Source organism: Bicyclus anynana, chromosome 18, assembly GCF_947172395.1.
Source record: "Bicyclus anynana chromosome 18, ilBicAnyn1.1, whole genome shotgun sequence".
Taxonomy (NCBI): Eukaryota; Metazoa; Arthropoda; class Insecta; order Lepidoptera; family Nymphalidae; genus Bicyclus; species Bicyclus anynana.
Window position 1 is genome coordinate 5666270 of NC_069100.1, and position 19622 is coordinate 5685891.

Genomic DNA, 19622 nt, shown 5'->3' on the forward strand with positions numbered 1-19622 from the left:
TTCACCCCCTTCTTATTTTATTTTCGCAATAAAAAAGTATACGAAACTCGGTTTAAGACCATAATACAGAGAAGGTTATACCTTCTCCGTAATATAACATAGGAAGGAAAAATCATAGCCGAGAATTTTCCATATTGTTTGCTGCTTAAAAATATTTTCTCAGAACTAACGGGCATTCATTTCGTTAGCTTTCCATGGAAATGGGCATTTACTTCCAAGTATTAATACACCGGGTTAAGGCCACACCAGCGCAATTTCAACGGCAAAAGAACAAAGGTATAGCTTTTAACTGAATTAATGAAGCAATAGAGAAAGTTGCCGGCAATTTTCTTCCAATTGCCATCTGGTGCTTTTTGATTTTTCTATTTAAGATTTTTTGATTTTATTACATTGAAACTTATACCCTTTCTTCATTATTGAAATACTACAAGGCCATCCTTGTAGTGTACACACAGCGGGCGATGGAACGAGCTATGTAAGGAGTATCTCTGCGTGATCTAATCAGATATGAGGAGATCCGCAAAAGAACCAAAGTCACCGACATAGCTCAGCGAGTGGCGAAGCTGAAGTGGCAATGGGCAGAGCACATCGAAGAGTCGATAGACGTTGGGGTCCCATGGTGCTAGAAGGCGACCCCGCACTAGTAAGCGCCGAGTTGGTCGACCCCCCAACTGGTGGACTGACGACATTAAGCAAGTCGCAGGGATTCGCTGGATGCAGGCGGCTCAGTATCGTCATGTTTGGAAGTTCCTACAAAAGGCCTATGTCCTGCAGTGGACGTCCATCGGCTGATATGATGATGATGATGATGATGATGATGATGATGATGATGAAGGCCATCCGTTTTATAGGAGAGGAAATTTGGAGTTGGGACCCACTATGCTGCTTCAATACGGAATAGACGAATCTCGATCATTCATTCACGATACACGATTCAAATACGATTCAGTTTCGGAGATGTCATGGTACGAAATAAAAGCGATTCATTATAGGCACAGAAGTTGTATAGTATAGTTGAAAGACAATCTCTCTCTTTGTCTATAACGTGATACTAGAAAGAGATAGAGACGAGTCACTTACAATCGGTGTCTAAACTGAACTCTAAGCGAATTGGTGTCTAAACTAGAATTTATGGATTATGGTTACTTAATCATTAAATAACCATAGTCTATAGTTTAGTTTAAACACCTGCTAACTGCTCCAAAAAACGGCGATAAACCGCACCGTGTATAATCGGCCTAATACAGATTTTATAAAGACGTTCTAATGAAAACATTTCCCTATAACGTTTAACAGAAACACCACAATCCGGCCTTGGTTAACTTAACGCTTTGATGATCCGTTTAACGGTGGATTGAGATCTTAATTAGCGATTCAGTGGCCTTAATTTGTTCTAATTAATATACTCTTCTTTTTGCTACCTACAAATTTACACTGTATTAACATCACAATCTCTCTTCGTCTATAACATGATACTGGAAAGAGATAGAGACGAGTCACAATCATTATTTAAATTAAACTCGAAGTGAATTAGTGTCTAAACATATGTCTAAAAATAAAATAAAATAAATAAATAAACTAAACTATATGGATGGTTACTTAATCATTAAATAACCATAGTCTATAGAGTTTTGTTTTTAACACCTGCTAACTGCACCAAAAAACGGCGATAAAACGCACCGTGTATAATCGGCCTAATCCAGATTTCATAAAGACGTTCTAATGAAAACATTTCCCTATAACGTTTAACAGAAACACCACAATCCGGCCTTGGTGTATAACTTAACGCTTTGATGCTCCGTTTAATGGTGGATTGAGATCTTACTTTGTGATTATGTAGCCTTCAGTTGTTCTATATAATATACTGTGTTTTTTATTACCTACAAATTTACACTGTATTAACATCACAATCTCTCTGTCTATGACGGGATACTAGAAAGAGATAGAGACGAGTCACTCACAATCGGTGTTTAAACTGAACTCTAAGCCCTCATTCGCATGAGAGTTTTTTTAACGGTCGTTAAAAAGCGTTCAAAGATAGTATGAAGTTAAATGAAGGTCTATTTCCAACGCCCAATTGGAAATGCAACACTGCTCGAAAAAAAAGCGCCGTATTTTAAAAACGCTGTCGTATTATACTTGATTCAATCTAGCAGAATGATAATGAACAATTTAAGATAAGCATTATAAAAAGTGTCAACTTGTTACGTCCCCAACCCAGAAGTCCTATAACCCAGAAGCATACCGCTTAGACCTTGACTACAATCTCACCTGAAGGTAAGCGATGATGCAGTAAGATGGAACCGGGCTAACATGCTAGATGGATGCAAATCCACACTCCTCTCGGTTTCTACACGGCATCGTACCGGAACGCTAAATCTCTTGGCGGTACGTCTTTGCCGGAAGGGTAACTAGCCACATCCAAAGCCTTCCAGCCAACCAGCCAGACCTGGACCAATTAAGAAGATCGAACCCAGGATCTTCGTCTTGTAAAACCGCGCATACCACTGCGCCACGGAGGCCGTCAAAATTTATTAAAGGTATACCAATCCCACTCGTCCTAACAATTTGAAGAGTTTACAGAAAGCTTTCAAGGCAACCCAGTTGGGATGAAATAAATCTCTATTAGTTCAGTTTATCTTTCGTCTAGATAAGAATAATAGATGAATTATTGTCACAGACAATCCCTCTCCACTTGGTGTTTGTCTTCCGTTTCCTTTTTGATGTTTTTCTTTTGGATATTATTTTTAGTTAGCTATATTACTAAGCGGATTTATGATTGAATTATTCATACTAGTTATTTTCTACTCTGATATATTTACTTATATTTATTTACGCTTTTATAAGTTATAAAATTCCTTATGAATTACAAAATGCAATTCAAATTTTTTTTTTTTTTTAAATTCAGCTATCCTGCCGCCAGGACTCCAGAATCCAGAGTGAGGAGTGCCTGTTCTCTCAAGGATTACTTTTGTCTTTTGTAAGTATAGTATTCATTATTGTTATTTACTAATCAAAGAGATCCGTGATAGCCCAGTGGATATCACCCCTACCTCTGATTCCGGAGGGTGTGGGTTTGTATCTGATCCAGGGCATGCACCTCCAACTTTTCAGTTGTGTGCATTTTTAAAAATTAATTATCACGTGTCTCAAACGGAGAATTTATGATTAAATTATTGATATTTTAATTATGTTTTCTTTCATATATAAAATAAAATGGGTCAATTTTAATTTGGCAATATTCGACTCATGTTTTTTGACGTAAGCTCTACCTATTACAACCGACATCAAAAAAGGAGGAAGTTCGAAATTCGAGTCCATGTTTCTTTTTTTATTTATTAATTTTACTCTTTAACTGCGCCTCTTCTCTTTCTTCTCTTCCTTGGCTTGGCTTATGATAAATTATGGCAACCCTATATTACCTGCATATCAATGATAACAAGTTCCTTCTAGAAAAATTGATCAGCGTGGTTTTTTAATCAATCAAGCCGAATCTGGAATGGAATAATTTAATGACTTTTACATCTTTCGACTTCCACTAGGTTCCGACTAATCGCACGATATGATCTGACTGACGTATTCTGTTTTTATTTAATATTCGCCGAAATAATAAACCAATCATCATCATCATTAAAAACCCATTTTCAGCTCACTGTTGAGCACAAGTCTCCTCTCAGAATGAGAAGGGTTAGACTGGCTCAACGCGGAACGACCTAGAGAATTAAGAAAATCTCAGATTTCTTTAAATGCACATAACTGATCAGTTTGAAGTGCATAACTCGGATGGTTACATCCTCTGGGGCGATCACGGCTATCGATGAACCAATTTTCGCCTTTTATTTATTTTATTTATTTATATTTATTTTATTTATATATATTTATTTATATAAAGCACGCCAACAATACACATATTAAACGTTAAAACATAAAATAACACATATTAAAGAATTCTAATATGCATATAAACAATAGGCGCACATAACATTTATATGTATAATTATATGTCAACAATTAACTAATTATAATATGTCAAATTTATAGGAAGGATTAAATGTCAAAATTAAGTATTACCTAATTTAAAATTAATAAAATAGTATACAATTTTAAAACAATAGCTTAAAGAAGAAAACTTAACTTAATTAAATACAATTTTTAAATTAATTTACTAGGTAGGTACATTATACAAAACAAAAAGAAAAAAGAAAAATTAAAAAAAATTATATTCAGCTTAGCGACTTTGAGGGTCAACCTGATCCTAAGTGTAAAATAACCTTCGCCTATTATAATAGAACTTCAACAAAGACAACAAAAATTAAGCCAACCTGAGGCTTTATATGCAGCTTAAGTTATACACCAAAATACACTGGCTTGACGGCAGATCATAGCTTATCATTAGCATCGCTTTCCTTTGTGGAACGTGCTCTGTCACAAACAGCTTAAAATAATTTAAAAAAGCTAAGTAAGCAAACTACTAAGTACTAAAGATTAAAAACGGTATAACAATCCCAACGGATGGCCATACGTCCTTTATATCATTTATACTACAGTCATACTCGATGTGCACTGTTTACCAACAAACAGTTTAAAAAAAAACAAAGTGATAATGAAAAAAAACATAGAAATAATCATTTTACTCCTAATAATGAAATTTGATTAATAAGCTTGGAACGATTAGATATAGTTAATATACATATAATTATTTTGAATAACAGTTACTAAATAAAAAACAATACATAATTTAAAATTACTAAATAAGTTATGAAATAACATGCGTTTTCAACCTTCATTTCTAATTTCTTTGTTGGTCAACAGTGCACATCGAATATGGCTCTAGTATATGTTCTATTTGATTTAATATTATTAGCGCGATTTGTCGTGCAATCGTATCGTACGACATATCGGTACCGTAGCATCGTGAACACTAAAAGCACCCAACAATCGGGATGCGAAGTCATTCGTCTTCATTAAACATGACTTAAGACGGTGATCACCGCATATGATTGATGGTACGATCTTTTTAATATTTCGCCGGCTCTACCGACAACACGCCGAAAATCTGCAACTGTGGTCCATAATGAGAACCGTGTGGTGAATTGATGTAGAACACCTTTTTCCTTTTGGAGATTTCCTTCGCGGGAAATTCTTTTCTTTTCTACACGGCGAAGCCAAAAGGAAGGGTAATGATGTTGGCAATCTATGTACATGTATGTTTCTATGTATGTTCCACCGTAGCGCCTAAACTACTGAACGTCAATGTTAACTAATTTATACATAAAAAGCAAAGATGTGTTTCTTGATATGTTTAAAAAATCCGTTAAGACATATTATCTTAGTCACTAGTTACATATTTTATTTTATTTATCATACGACATAATGATATATTATATATATTAGTTTATTTTATGATATTTATAATTATTGTATAATTTGTGTATTATGGTTTATGTATTAGTGTGTAGTTATTTGTATGTATGTATATGTACATTATTATTACGTACACACCACCTACAGTAATTGTCCTAATAAGTTCCTAAGCCTAAGGTTGCCTGGAAGAGATCGCTACTAAGCGATAAGGCCGCCTTTTGTATTCTACTTTTTCTTTTGTTTCTGTTTTGCTTGTTTTCTTTTATTTTTTGTGGTGTACAAATAAAGAGTATTAAATAAAAAAATAAATAAATAAAGATAAATTTTAAAATCTATTAAAAATCTTTTATCGTAATTAGGTTCATACAGTTTTAGCTTCCTTACATTAAATGTGACATTTTTAATACATGAACTTTATACATAAACGCACAAATAACAAAGATATTAGTAATTTTATTTGAACGCCCATACAAATCTAACGATCATTATGTAGGTACTTACGACGTCATTAATTCGTGCCATTTTGTATAGGGGGTTTTTCAGGGATTCTTTAAATCCCTGTAGCTCCGAAAGTAATGATCGCAGATACCCTGTTACTTTTACTTTATACAGTTTACTCTTAATTTATACAGTGTGTTTTAAAAATACCGTCCGATCCAAAATGTGCGTGTAAGCATTATAATATTATAAACAGAAAAAATATTTAAAAAAATATTATTCAATAATTAAGCATTTATTTATCGTGACAATAAAGTTTCTAATTTTAAACATAAATTGTCACAAAACTTGGAAAATTTAAAAGTGACAACACTGTACTATCAATTATGGTACGTATATCTAGATTATTACCTCCCACCTAGACACCTGTGGCACAAAAGTCGGCAAAATTTAAAGCCTTTTGACAATGCCGCGCCGCATATCGTAAAGGGTAGGTAGTAGGTACCATCGTTTTCGGCGCCCACTGTCTTTGAAACGCCGCGCCGCCGCTGACACGTGCGATGTCTGTAATGCTGTGTTTAGTTTGCTTGCGCCACTCGCCCAAAATGCAGACTTAAATTAGTAGCAGTAGATCTATTTGTGACAGAGCTATTACTGTGTTCCAGAGTAAAAGGGATACATTTCTGGTGTAATGTATGTTCAAGGAGTGAAAAATGTGGAAAATGATCCACTAACCATTAATTCTCTGCCATCGTCCATCTGCTTAAATTATCTTTTCGTGTTTACACACATAACAACACGCCAGTTATGCAAGCACGCATGCATGCTTGTACATAGCACAAGATGATAAAGCACCTTGACAAACCCATCACCTTGTTGTGTGTACTTGTGTGTTTACTTGCCCATTCAATACCGCTTTGAATAGAAACGTGTAAACGCAGCACAAAACATAGATGGTGGCGTTTTTATTTTGTAGTAATGCCTACTAATTATTAACCTATCTCAACTTTTGTGTTGTCATGTAAGTTTTTATAATTTTGCATTTTTTTATATTAATTTCGTGCAGGGAAAAAAATGTATTTCTTTAAAAATAAGGACTGCATAAAAATAATGTATACACGATACCTAAGTACACCCTTAAGGGCCGGACGGTATTTCCTATAACACACTGTATACAATTTAAAAAACTGTCATCGTCCCTTTTCTCAATTGATTTGATGTTTATGTAAATAGGCTGTGAATAAAGACCAAAATAGTAAGCACGCATAGTTTTAAGCAACATATTAAAGGTATGTACATTGTACAAGTTAGATCGTCGGTTAAACTTTAATACTGAAGGTAGTTTTAAAAAAAGAGGTACCTCCGTAAAATGGCACGCGTAGCTGTAGGCTTAGATAATCCCAACGGAGGGTTCTTACCTTAAAGGAACGCGTCAAAAGACCCTAAACTCAATTTCAGCTTTATGATTTATTCATGTAAGCTTTACAAACACTTTTATGTCTTCCAAAACTTAGCCGCGGACGCCATATTGATTTTACCGTGAAAAATAACTTGCTATTGAGGCAAAATAACTGAGCGTAAAATATATTTTGCAGTCGCTAAAGGACATGCATACCCACTCACTGTGTATTTTTATAACCGAGTGGAATGGAGGCTATTTAGTTTTGCAAAATATTTAGGCAGATAGGTATTTTTAACCGACTTCCAAAAAGGAGGAGGTTCTACGTTCGGCTGTATGTATGTTTTTTTTTAGATACTTATCATAAGAAAATAACGTTTCAACTAATTGCTCATTATTTTTTGTCCACACTCAGTAGGTGTGCTAACACTAAAAATTAAAAAATAAAAATTTTAATAAAAAAAATTCAACCGACTTCGAACTCAAAAATTAACCTAAACTAAAAAGCAAAAAATAACATCTTACCTATGTGCTACCTTCTGATAACTTTGAAGGCGGTGCCAATCCAGAGTCATGTTTTATTAAAGCCGTTTCTGAAAGAACCACAGAAATTGTGTAATTTAAACGGCTTGAATTAAAACATCACTGGCTTGGCACCGCCTTCAAACTGATCAGAAGGTAGCACATAGGTAAGATGTTATTTTTTGCTTTTTAGTTTAGGTTAATTTTTGAGTTCGAAGTCGGTTGAATTTTTTTTATTAAAATTTTTATCTATCTACAATTTTTAAAACAAGCAGAGTTTTAAACGTTTTAATTAATCTATAGATATTTTTAAGAATATTATAATTTTATTCAAAGACAATTTAGCCGTTAACTAGGTACTATGTCACCAGATGATAAGTTACGATGCAAAGGCAGACGATGGTAGGGGGCTAACAACGATAATTTTATACTATAGATAGGTAGGTATGTTACGTGCCAACAAAATCACCGCAAAAAGTGACCCGAATTTAGCTACTCCACTGAGCATGCACAATTTTGTGTTTAATTCCATTACTTATAGTATACTATTCCATTACTAAATTATACATTGTAAACAATATTTAGGTAAGTATTATTTATTTAAATTACTTTCATTGTTTACTATGCAACTCAATGAAATTAAGACAATTAGCCGCTTTGCCACAATTTTGACGCGCTAGTGACATAATCTATTATAAAATCTTTGTGGGTCAAGTTGAAAAGGTAGGTAGGTAGGTAGTCTGCTTTAATCCGTGTCTAGTGTCTACATACTAGTTTTTAATCGCTTAACGGTACCTTAATGTAATGCTATATAACCACAAAACCATGACACAAAGGCTACAACTAAATCAATTTTGAAAATAAAATTCTTTTGACCCGAGCTAGTAATTGGTACCTATTTTGAAAAACCAAATCATTGTGCCAGTTAGATCGCCATGTTAAGCTTCTATAAAGAAGGCAGATATAATATATAGCTTCTCTACTACTCTACAACTAGATACCTACGGACCTACCTACCTACCTCAAAGAACTATTAGATAGGATGTTACATGCCTACAAAATCACCGCAAAAAGAGATCCGAATTTAGTTATAGTCCACTGAGCGCGTGCACACATGAATAATTTTTTTTCACTTTTGTTATATGTATATTTATGTTTATATTACATTATCTACATTATACTACACTTCTTGAACACACAACTCGACATTGTAGGCAATATTTAGGTATTATTTGTTTAAATAACTTTAAAAATTATTTGTTTAATAAATGAAGTTACGACAATTTGCCACTTTTGACCGCATCAGTTTATACGCGCTAGTAACACATCTATAATATAAAATCTTTGATGTATCGAAGTCTGCGGTAGAAATACAGATTAATGATCTCTATTCTGAGGTTAGAAGTAGTAGAAAATCTGCGTAAGATTGTTGGATTATTGGCTGCTTAATGCTTTATTGGTCCAGCGGTTAGTTAGTTTGGCTACGGACGATGAAGTCCAGGGTTTGAACTCGGATTCTCTATTCTCAGGGAATAAAAAGGTCAGTCTTAAGTCTGATCTTAAAATAAATTGCTAAAGTAAATAGGTAGGTAGATACCTATAAAGGCAAAATATCGACGTTTCGTACTAAATTATTTAGAAGCAGATACTTACCTATTTAAAACCATAAAATTCAAAAAACAATTTTTCTGTTTAGTTCATTTTATTTTTTATTTTATTTGTATATTCACATAGGTAGAACGTTTAAAGAAAACATAATTGCATCGGTTGGATTTTAAAAATGATCTGTTAATTTTATTTATTTTAAAAAGTAGAGCACGTAGGTACACAAACATAAAATAAAACTTTTATTAAAAGTATTAAAAGATAACAGTTACACTGAAAACAGTTAACGATAATCTATACTAATATTATAAAGAGGTAAAGTTTGTAAGTTTGTAAGTTTGTCACATTTTTTAAATGGGGTAATCTTCGGAACTACTGGTCCGATTTTAAAAATTCTTTCACCAGTAGAATGCTACATTATCGGGGAGTGCTATAGGCTATATTTTATATCGGTATCATATATATTAGCCGAGTTATCACAGTTTTTGTCATACAGGTCGGACTAAAAATCCTCTTAAACAGACTTATTCGCATGCGCTGCCTTAACTATTGTGTAAAATTGAAATTAATGTAAAGAGACTTTATGTATCTTTAAAAGGTCAACAAAAAAGACCGCGACACCATATATCTATCTTCTATATATTAGCAGATATAGTACCTTTTGTGTTTTAAAAAATATTAATTTTATATACTTAGGTTTACGTTATTATTTATACAACTAAACTTTAATCCTTATTAAAATAAATTATTTAATAATCACAAGGATATTATGGAGATAAGATTTGCCTTTTACAGTATGTTAATTACTAAAATAGTTTCGGAGATAATACAAAATTTCTAAAAGACGCAGAAATTCCGCTATATGACGCCCGGCGCTTTCATTTACGTAGTTCCCGTTCCCGTGTGAATATGGGGATGAAACATAGCCTATGACACTCGCAAATAACGTAGCTTTCTATTGTTAAAACAATTTTCCAAATCGGTCCAATAGATCCAGAGATTACCTCCTACAACCACACGAACTTTACCTCTTTATATTATTAGAATAGAAGTCTCTATTTCTCTTGGTCATACCATCACTCTCGAAGGACTGGACCGATTTTGCTAAGTAGGAGTAAGATAGAGAAGTTACAGGGTAGGGTAGGGTACGGGTAGGGAAGCGTAGGGGTAGTGTAGGGGTAGGGTAGGTTTAGGGTAGTGGTAGGGTAGGGGTAGAGGTAGGGTAGTGGTAGGGTAGACGTACGGGTAGGATAGGGAAGTGGTAGGGTAGGGGTAGGATAGGCGTGAGATAGGGGTACGGGTGGGATAGGGGTATGAAAGGGATAGGGTACGGGGAGGGTAGGGGTAGGATGGGGGTAGGGTGTAGGTAAGGTAGGGGTAGGGTAGGGGTAGGTTTGGGGTAGGGTGGGGGTAGGGGTAGGGTAGGGTAGGGGTAGGGTAGGTGTAGGGGTTGGGTAGGGTAGGATTGGGGTAGTGGTAGGGTAGGGGTAGGGGTAGTAAAGTTGACATCGAAATTTACGCGGACGAAGTCGCGGGCGTCCGCTAGTTATAAATAAAATCAAAAAATGTTTACACTAACCTGGTTGAGATGAGCGTATTCCAAATTAATCCAGAATTCAGATTAAACAAAATGTTTACAAAAAAATACCGAACGTTTTAAAACACTAACCACACACTGTAAATTCATCCGAATTCACATCATCCTGTCACAATAAACCGTTTGATCACAACACTGGAAATCTTTGAAAAATACTCGTAAATTTTACGTCAATCGCGATGTTTCACGTGCTTCACGAAAGCTCTGGCCCGTATTAACTCTACACAACCAGCTATCATGAGCGCCGAAGCTCGACTGGCGAATCCCGCGCTCTTCCCCGCGCAGACCCCTCATCCCTTGCGTGTTCATTATTCGAATTTCAAATTCAAATGCAGATTACTGTTATTAGTTTGATTTGTCTTTGATCAGTATACAAAGGAATAATATTGTGTAGGTACTTAATATCAAACAGTATACAATAATCATAGTCAGTCTTTGCTAATGGCCCTCCTGGCCTGTCTCCTATAGAAGAGGGGTTTTAGCGCCCAAGCTGCTTCAATGCGGAAAAAAGTACCACCCAGGACTCAAACTCAATACCTTATGATAATGATAGTAATTATACGAGCATACTTACGACTCATATTGATGGACACGGCACGGTTTTGCTTAGAAATTGTGGTTTTCTCATATCAGGTGGGTGCCGTCTGCTAGATCCGTCCTTTAAAAAGTTTGTAGTAGGTATTTCATTAATTTCAGCCTCCGTGGCGCAATGGAATGCGCGGACTTACTAGACGAAGTTCCTGGGTTCGATCCCCGGCTGGGCCGATCGAGGTTTTCTTAATTGGTACAGGTCTGGTGAGTAGCTTCGGCCGTGGCTAGTTACCACCCTGCCCTACCGGCATACGCGTACTGCCAAGCCATTTAGCGTTCCGGTACCATGTCGTGTAGAAATCGAAAAGGGATACCTCCACCTAACAAGTTAGCCCGCTTCCATTTTAGATTGTATTATCACTTACCATCAGGTGAGATTGTAGTCAAGAGCTAAACATGTAAAAAAAAAAGACTATCAATCTACAAAGACAGGAAACCTGAATAGATAACCAATTCGAGTGTTGAGTTTCTGGTTCATATTAGTAGAACCTACCTGCCATAAGAACCGTAGGTAGAGTATCTACCAATAGACAAACTAGACGTTTCTGCTTGTAAACTAAATTCTTGAAATAAACGAATTTTAGCCGAATATCAGGCATGTTATCATTTGAGTTTTCACATTTACTTTTTTTTAAATATCTGTATCTTTATGTAAAAATAAAATATTTTATATTTAAAGGTATATTACCAAAGCACAAAATTAAAAATGAAACACTGCTCGTTAAAAAAGCGTCGAATAATATACTTGGGAATGCATTTGTTGTATTTGAACGCTTTTTTAACGATCGTTAAAAAAACTCTCGTGCGAATGACGGCTTGCATAAGAAAAATAATAGCTATTTTTAACAGACTTCCAAAAAGGAGGAGTTTCTACGTTCGGGTGTATGTATGTCATGTTTTAATTAAAGCCGTTTCTGAAAGAACCACAGAAATTTTGTAATTTAAACATCTTGAATTAAAATTTCACTGGCTTTGCACCGCCTTCAAACTAATCAGAAGGTAACATAGGTAAGATGTTATTTTTGCTTTTTAGTTTAGGTTAATTTTAGAGTTGGAAGTCGGTTGAATTTTTTTTATTAAAATTTTTATGTAATTAACATTTGCTGTATTTTAAAATTAGTCGTATGTTTGAACACTATTATGTGTTCTATGAAAATGCCTAAATTTAGAACATCTAGGATTCAAAGTGCCGCGTAAAACCGGCTTACTCCAAATCGATCCGGTTGTATTAATTAGTTTGTGCTCGTATCTAAAATCTAGATTTACCCGATTTGCGCGTCCAATTTCCTAAACGTCAGTAATTTCGGTGTAGGGTGACCATGCGAGTTTTTAAACGACTTTAAAATAGCAGATGATTTTCATTGTACGTACATATCATTATCAACCCATATTCGGCTCACTGCTGAGCTAGAGTCTTCTCTCAGAATGAGAGGGGTTAGGCCAATAGTCCACCACGCTGGCCCAATGCAGATTGGCAGACTTCACACACGCAGAGAATCAAAATTTCTCTGGTACGAGTATGCAGGTTTCCTCACGATGTTTTCCTTCACCTTCACGTGATATTTAATTTCTTAAAATGCACACAACTGAAAAATTGGAGGTGCATCCCCGAACTGGATTCGAACCCACACCCTCCGGAATCGGAGGTAGAGGTCATATCCACTGGGCTATCACGGCTTACCTACAAATATATATATTTATTTTGTCTTGTCCAAATAATAATCATCATCATCATCATCATGTCAGCCGATGGACGTCCACTACAGGACATAGGCCTTTTGTAGGGATTTCCAAACATCACGATACTGAGCCGCCTGCATTTAGCGAATCCCTGCAACTCGCTTGATGTCGTCAGTTCACCTAATGGGGGACCGAGCAAAACTACGCTTTCTAATGCGGGGTCGGGGTCGGGGTCGTCGTAGCACTTTGGGACCCCAACGTCCTTCGGCTCTTCGAACTATGTGTCCCGCCGATTGTCATTTCAGCTTCGCAACTCGTTGAGCTATGTCGGTGACTTTGGTTCTTCTGTGGATCTCCTCATTTCTGATTCGATCACGCAGAGATACTCCTGACATAGCTCGTTCCATCGCCCGCTGTGTGACTCTGAGCCTTCTTATGAGGCCCATAGTTAGCGACCAAGTCTCGTTCAAATAATGATATGTGATTATCTGAGATATTAATGAAACGATTTGTTTTTTTTTTCTATTTGTAAAATCGCAAAAAAAATATCCTAAATCCCAACTGTATTTTAAACCACCTCGTAAGTCCAGTGGCTAGCCTATACATGTAATTCTTCGGATCTCAAGGACCTGGCTACGAAATGGTGTCTTTTGGTAAATATTTGAGCTTCGACTATGAAAAAAAAACATCTCGAATTTAGGCGACGGCGATTTAAAATCAACATATTAAAAAACCGTAACCTTAACCAATGTTTCTACACACAATAAAAATATCTAACGCACATAATTTAATCGATTTGAATTTTTTATGAACATACATACCTTCGACAGCTATGTTTTTTTCGCATCCGTCGAAACCAGTTCGTATATTAATTAGGTGGCAAAGTTTAATTGGTAATAAATATCGTAATATAGCCTCCGCTAAAACTGATCCAATAAAATGCTATGTTTATTAGTTTTGCCCTTTAATATTATGTATTTTATGATCTGCCATGTTGGTTTTGTGGTTACCATATGTAGTTTTCGGATTACAAGGCCCTGGGTTCGAATCCTGGAGCCGGCAATGAGATACAAAGATCTGAGAATAGGTTGTTATTTATTTATCCCAAGTATTAGCCCCCCCCCCCCCCCCCCCTAAAACTTATAAGGCAAAACAATGTTTGCCGAGTCATCTAGATATTATAATAAAAATAATGAAAATTTATCAAATTGAATCTAGACAATATTTATTTCGTATAGTATACTCTTGGTACTTGTAAAAAACGACGTTGGTCTTAAATGTACGAATTTCAATAAAAACTAGTAAAAGATTAAGCTAAAAATTGCATATTATCATTGATCTATTAAGTTACTTAACATATTTCTTATTTTAGAATTTAAGTGATAATCATATTAATTGATAAAAAAAACACGGCTAAAACTCGTCATGGATGGTTCATGGATGATTGCTGCCGACAGCATGGAAACCGCTATTTCTTTCATTGTCACATATAACAAACTTGGAACAAGATAGCGTTAGTTCAGTTTGCTTACAAGATGACGAGTCTAATGAAGTTGAAATTAATGAACCGTCGGACAGTGTAACGGGACCTTCACTCCCCACCACTCAACCCCTCTGCCAGCGCGCGATGCGAGCAGCTGCGCGCCGCGCCGCCGCGTGGATCGTGCCGCGTTGCAAGAACCAGCTCATGACTAAGGGCCCCGTATGGTTTCGAAACTAGTCGGGCATACTCCGACCTTATATGACGTGAGTTTTAGCCGTATTTTTTATAATCAATATATTTCCTCTTTGTATTTTATCTATTCTTCCAAACGCCAAAATCACTGTCCGCCATTTTGTAACATCATAGTATTATTAATAAACATGTACACGTCAAACTAAAGGATGTCCGATATTTTCATTTAAAACAATCTAAATTAACTTACAGTTTTCCTGAAACCTCGATTATACAGAAATAATAATTAATAGGTATACGTTCGGTGTAGATTTAGTTTTCTATTAAAATTATGGTTTTTAATAAAAAACTGAAAAGCGAAAACAGTAAACAAAAGTTGCTTGTCACAGATAACATATTATATAGACCGTCATGGCGGACATCGTTTTCTGACGTTTAATCAAAAGATTAATTTAAAATAATAATAATAATAATAATAATAATAATTTATTTGCTAAAACATGGGTAACAACAGATACAATAAATACAATGGTCCAAACATGTTTTGCCACGAATTAGGCGTGCAAATATTTTAAAAATAAGTAATTTAATTTAAATGTTCCAATTATTATTACATGCTGCATGTTAATTTGTTTTAAAATAAAATAAAATTTACCATAACTATACCAATACTGAAATTCTTAAGTAATGAAAATAATAAAATATTTAATTTATGTGTATGTCAAATTGTAAAAATATAATAAACTAGCGGACGCCCGCGACTTCGTCCGCGTAAATTTCGATGTCAACTTTACTACTACCCCTACCCTACCCTACCCCTACCGTACCCTACAACTACCCTATCACTACCCCAACACTACCCTACCCAACCCCTACATCTACCCTACCCCTACCCTACCCTAACCCTACCCCTACCCTACCCCTACCTTACCTACACCCTACCCCCATCCTACCCCTACCCTCCCCGTACCCTATCCCTTTCCTACCCCTATCCCACCCGTACCCCTATCTCACGCCTATCCTACCCCTACCCTACCACATCCCTATCCTACCCGTACCTCTACCCTACCACTACCCTACTTCTACCCCTACCCTACCACTACCCTAAACCCGGCCCTAAACCTACCCTACCCGTACACTATGACCAAGAGAAATAGAGACTTCTATGCTAATAATATAAAGAGGTAAAGTTCGTGTGGTTGTAGGAGGTAATCTCTGGATCTACTGGACCGATTTGAAAGATTGTTTTACCAATAGAAAGCTACGTTATTTGCGAGTGTCATAGGCTATGTTTGATTCCCATATTCACACAGGAACGGGAACTACGTAATTGAAAGCGCGGGGCGTCATGTAGCGGGATTTCTGCGTCTTTTAGAAATTTTGTATTATCTCCGAAACTATTTAACTAATTAACATACTATAAAGGGCAAATCTTATCTCCATAATATCCTTGTGATTATTAAATAATTTATTTTGATAAGGATTTAAGTTAAGTAGCATAAATAATGACGCAAACCTAAGTATATAAAATTAATAATTTTTAAAAAACAAAAGGTACTATATCTGCTAATATATAGAAGATAGATATATAGTGTCGCGAACTTTTTTGTAGAACTTTTAAAGATACATAAAGCCTCCAAACATTAATTTCAATTTTACACAATAGTTAAGGCAGCGCATGCGAATAAGTCTGTTTAAGAAGATTTTCAGTCCGACCTGTATGACAAAAACTGTGATAACTCGGCTAATTTATATGATACCAATATAAAATATAGCCTATAGCACTCCCCGATAATGTAGCATTCTACTGGTGAAAGAATTTTTAAAATCGGACCAGTAGTTCCGAAGATTACCCCATTTAAAAAATGTGACAAACTTACAAACTTACAAACTTTACCTCTTTATAATATTAGTATAGATTAGTCAAATTGATTTTAATTTAAAAAAGTCATTTAATTCGTAAATACTATTTTGGCTGAGGGCATTAAAAATATGATTTTTGAATCTCTGTATTGGCATTTCTTTTGTATTTTCTGACAGGTGATTATACGTTTTTACGGCCATGCAGTACACATTTTTTTTAAAAAGAGATAGTTTCTGTACAGGTATCTCAATTTTATTTCTTTTACGACAACTTTTTTTCTTAGGAAATAGAGTAATATTCTTTTTCACAAATACACACAGCTCGAAAATATAAAGTGCGGGCAATGGTAATATTTTCATTTTTTGAAAAGTGGCTTGCAGCTGTCAATAAAATCAGCTCCACAAACAGCACGGAGGCCACTTTTTTGAGCTCTGAAAGCTCTAATCATGTCTACAGAATTACCCCATAATACAAGTCCATAACGTAAGACAGAAGACACGTATCCATGATAGGCTAAGCGTACTTAAAATATAATAAATAAAAATAATTAAAATATGTACATACATTTAATTTTTTTACTAAATCTAATAGAACGATATTGAACAATTTAATTTTAAAAAACTGTCTTAATTAAAAAAAACTTTTAGTACTTCCCGTAGAAAGTCGAGGCTGATTTCTAGTTGCAATTATAAAGCTATATATACTGTTACCTCGTAGCTAATTAAGGGAGGCAGGTACGTTTAAATGGAAATTTCCCCCATAGTTCATAATTCTGTTCTAACTGGTTTAACGTTTGCGAAATATAATAATCTTAAAGGGAATTTTAACGGCCCTGATTAGAGGGATAAGCCTTTAATCATTCGGCAAAGCTATCCCGTTACTGAAATCCGTAATAGGCGAACGTACCAGGAATTCGTAAGGTAAGGTAAGGATACAAAATTGGGGGTATAAAACAAGATTCCCTAGCCAGTTTTGTACCGGCCAATACATTTTATTCCACGTTTATTATCCTCATTATCAGCCAATTTTACAGGACTACCTACTATTATAAAATTAAAAAAATAAAGTATTGAAAAAAATACAGGATCAACCTATATAAATTGTTATTTAGGAGAGGGGATACGAGCTTAAACCCACCACACTGCTCCAATTCGGGGTGACGGGCTTCGGGTGAAATTATTTTAGGCGCACAAACAGATATTAATAATGACCGGGCCGAGGTATGAGGCTTTAACATCATCAGCTATTCAATTCCGAGCTAAAATTTTCACTCAAAACTTCTAAAAAACAAAACAAAAGTTTAATATTTTATACCTTGGCTCTATTATTCCAAAGCTATAGACTATCTTAATTAGCCCAGTAGAGCCGTGATAGCCCAGTGGATATGACCTCTGCCTCCGATTCCGGAGGGTGTGGGTTCGGATCCGGTCCGGGGCATGCACCTCCAACTTTTCAGTTGTGTGCATTTTAAGAAATTAAATATCACGTGTCTCAATCGGTGAAGGAAAACATCGTGAGGAAACCGGCATACCAGAGAATTATATTAATTCTCTGCGTGTGTGAAGTCTGCCAATCCGCATTGGGCCAGCGTGGTGGACTATTGGCCTAACCCCTCTCATTCTGAGAGGAGACTCGAGCTCAGCAGTGAGCCGAATATGGGTTGATGACGAAGACTATCTTAATGGTTCATTCATTGATACATACAACATTATTCATACATAAATACTAAAACACACACACATAGAATATATAATATGTATTTATAGACATCATTTACTATACAGACTGCAATAATCATAGCCATACCTTCTAGTTTTCCCAGGTAGTTAGAAACGTAAAAAATATAACATACGCAACTTAACAGATAGCATCAATAATAAAAACAGCATTTAGAATTACTAATGTAACCAGTAGACGGGAAACATAAAATTACTTTGTAAAAACATACTAGAATACCTACATTCGAAATGTCACTTATCGATCACTGATAACATCTAGCCACAGAACTGCCACATGAACTATGCCAATTCTACGAGTATATTTTGTTTTTTATACTTCATTCAATGTTCATCGCTCCTCTCTACGATATATGAGTTAGTTGTGGATTCTTCTCGGACCAAGGCGCTTTGGAACCCTTATAACTTTAATTCAAAGTTTTAGACTTTACTTACCACCATTAAATCATAACCTAACTTGACGTTTCAAAAGTGCTTGTAAAGTAAGAGGTTTCAATTTTATAGATAATTAATGTTCCTTATGACTTGACTATCGCTTGGCAATTTCGTTCGTAACACTCCCGATGGTTCGCGCAGGCCGGAAGGCGTGTAGCGATAAATGAAAAACCCATGAGTGATGCAAACCCCCTTCCCCGCACGCACGATAACACACCCACGCAGTCTTTCCTCCCGTCACCCGCATATCATGGGAGTGTCATCAACAAACTTGCCAGGCTATAGGCCCTCCACGCTGTTCCAAATTCTGTTAGTTGGGGGGTTTTGAACATTGATTTATGGCTTTTTCATCAATGACCTCTTATTTTTTAAGCGACTTCTTATCCTTAAACTATCACACAATTGACATCATCAACAATAACAAGTATTGGAAATCGAACCAACGGCCTTAAATGCATTAGACAGGGTAACCACTGCGCTGCTCGGCTCTCAAATAATACTTTCGTTACCATAAATGATCTCGATTAAAGCTTTCCCAACTGAGTCAAAAAAGTCGTCCAAAAAGTGGTGTATCAATATTAAGCTCACTGCTGAGCTCGAGTCTCCTCTCAGAATGATGAATGGCAGACTTCAAACACGCAGAGAATTAAGAAAATTCTCTGATATGCCGGTTTCTTCACGATGTTTTTCCTTCACCGTTCGTTTAAAATGCACAC

General features: G+C 35.6%; 1 protein-coding gene across 1 annotated transcript in view; it reads right to left on the reverse strand.

Moving 5' to 3' along the window:
• LOC112053108 (uncharacterized) overlaps positions 1 to 11167 on the reverse strand; it is a 210709-nt gene extending 199542 nt beyond the window's left edge. The window contains exon 1 of the mRNA XM_052887221.1: positions 10908 to 11167. The gene's annotated coding sequence lies outside the window, so the exon portion shown is untranslated. The remainder of the gene's footprint in view (positions 1 to 10907) is intronic.
• Positions 11168 to 19622: the final 8455 nt, after the last annotated feature.